Source organism: Pteropus alecto, unplaced genomic scaffold (genome assembly GCF_000325575.1).
Source record: "Pteropus alecto unplaced genomic scaffold, ASM32557v1 scaffold7, whole genome shotgun sequence".
In the NCBI taxonomy this organism is placed as follows: Eukaryota; Metazoa; Chordata; class Mammalia; order Chiroptera; family Pteropodidae; genus Pteropus; species Pteropus alecto.
This window is the reverse complement of record NW_006494614.1, coordinates 48,570,811-48,573,196: the sequence shown is the minus strand read 5'-3', so window position 1 is coordinate 48,573,196 and position 2,386 is coordinate 48,570,811. Positions and strand designations below refer to the sequence as shown.

The 2,386-nt window shown below is 35.8% G+C and overlaps 1 protein-coding gene and 1 pseudogene across 1 annotated transcript in view; one reads left to right on the top strand and one right to left on the bottom strand.

The window, feature by feature from the left end:
- The window catches only part of RSF1 (remodeling and spacing factor 1), a 108,955-nt gene that overhangs the window by 44,054 nt on the left and 62,515 nt on the right, over positions 1-2,386 (top strand). The window lies entirely within an intron of this gene.
- LOC107196766 lies at positions 446-798 on the bottom strand (annotated as a pseudogene).

Below are 2,386 nucleotides of genomic sequence, written 5' to 3'. Positions count from 1 at the left end.
GAAACCTTAAACAGAATCATGAAATTCTCAGATTAGTGCATTTAATTATTTACTCTAAACCTAACCCGATGCTAAACATTAAATTTATTTGATACTAAATCAGATAGGTTAGCTGGAAAGAGTTAAGAGTTTTGGTATTAGAAAATATGGTCTCCATTCTTGGCTCCTTAGCACTGTTGATTTCAGGAAACTATCTTACTTGTCTGAACCCAAGTTGATCCATCTGTAAAACAAAGAAAATGGGGTTTTATCAAGTTTAAAGAGACTAACATTTATCTTGCAAAATTGTGAGAATTTAATGAGGTAATGTATGAAATGCACTGGAAATAGCATCTGACCTGTTAGCTTCAAGAGTAAAAGTATTATTGAGCCCAGTAGACTTTTTTTTTTTTTTTAAAGTATAATTTCTGCTTTATTTTTTTTCAGAGAATACTTCTTCAGCTCCTTATATGGGCTTTGGTGGAAGTCATGGGGCAGCACCTGCAGGTCTAAATCAGGGTCTGGGTGTTCGATCCTTCCCGGCCTCATAAGAGTGATTCCTAACTTCCTTGCTTACGTTGTGAATGGCACAACTCACACAATAATGTAGTTTCACATACAACTTGGGAAGTACATACACGTTGAAGACATCCACTTCAGAAATGTCCCTCACAGCTGCAGCCTCTACTGTGTTTCGGATGACAAACTTCTTAATGGCCTTGTCCTTGGGCATGCATTGGACACGCATTGGGCACAGTTGGTGCAGCGAATAGGCTGCACATGGCCCTGGCCCTTTTTGGCACGACTATTGTTCTTTTTTTTTTTTGGTCATCTTGGAAGCGAGGAGCCAAAAGAGTGGGCCTAATAGACTTCTGAAAATAACTGTTGAAGCTTACATTATTACCTAATTTTAAAGGTATATAAAAGATACTGTTAAAATAACTTAGTTAATAGAAACGAGTACACCACAGCTCTTTATCATCTCTTGACTGAACTTTCTCCTCCTAATTGGTCTCACAGTTTTTAGTCTTATACTCGTCTACTACCTTCTCCTCACTGCTAAAAGAGTGACCGTTTAAACACAGTTTTATAAGTAACTATTATATCACTTTCAGAATTATTAAGTGGTTTCCTTTCACTTAAAAATCTAAACTCTGTCATAACATTCAGCACTCTTAATGGTTTAGCCACTTCTTTTCAGCCACATCTAATGATATTCTCTCCTGTATACCTTACTACTTATATTCTGTGCCATTCACAGAACATGACTTTTTCGTTCTGCAGAGTTTTTGCATATACCATATCTTCTTCCTGGAATGACTTCTCACCAACTTGTTTTCCTGGCAAACTTATTCATCCTTTAGATCTCAACTCAAGTATTACTTTTCTCCTTGAGGCCTTCTCCCAAGAAGATGTTCCTTCATGGATTTATGTAGAAGTCCCTTAAAGATACTGTCATATAATTTTTATATTGAATGTTCACTATACCAGGCACTATATTTAATACTTTCCTTATATATAGTTCATCTTTGAAATAGATATTATTCTCTTTTTATGCACAAGGAAATAGATTTTGAGAAATTAAATAACTTGTCCAGTCTCATATTGCTAGAAATGGCAGAGCCAGCATTCAAGCCCAGGACTGTGGATCCAGTGCTTTAAAATACCACTAATATCACCCCTCACATTTGCCCTTCATACAGATTGTAAGCATCTTGAATGGTTTTTTTTTTTTTTTCATCTTCTATGCATTGAAATTAGATAAGTTAATCATTTAGACAATTTCCTTTTTTTTCCACTTGCCTGCTAATTAGCTTAACTCTATATTTACTTCTTAGTTGTACTCATTAGTGTATTAGCTAGTTTTCTGATGCAGTTTTTACATTCTCTGTTACATGGCGCTTGATTCATCTTTCTCTTTCTTGTGACACCATTATGTGTGTGTATTACGGAGAGCTGTTTCTTTTCCTTTTGAAGTCAGTGGAATATAATTAATATAAAATTCTGTTTAAATCCAGAGCAAGTATCTGGCATCTGTTAGGCCTTGTTCCTTGGCTCACAGCAGACGTTACCAGTCTGAGCTTTTCCTGCTAAGCTTAAACTTAGCAGACTATACTGCTACCACAAATCATTTAGCATTGGCATCTGTTAGTCATCTCTTGTTAGTATCTCCCTAAAACAATTGAACTAAGACCTATAAAATGAGTAGAAATTTGATAGGAAATTACCAATAGCTTAGCTTCGCTATATTATAAAGTACCTAGAGAGAATGGCAGTGAGTGGAGGCCTACCAGTCATTTGAAAGGAAGTTATTGTGATAATCCAACTAAACAACGAAGAGGCCTGAGTTATGGTTTTGATAATACAGATGAAAGGAGAAGGTGGATGTGAGTTATTTGGAAGGTAG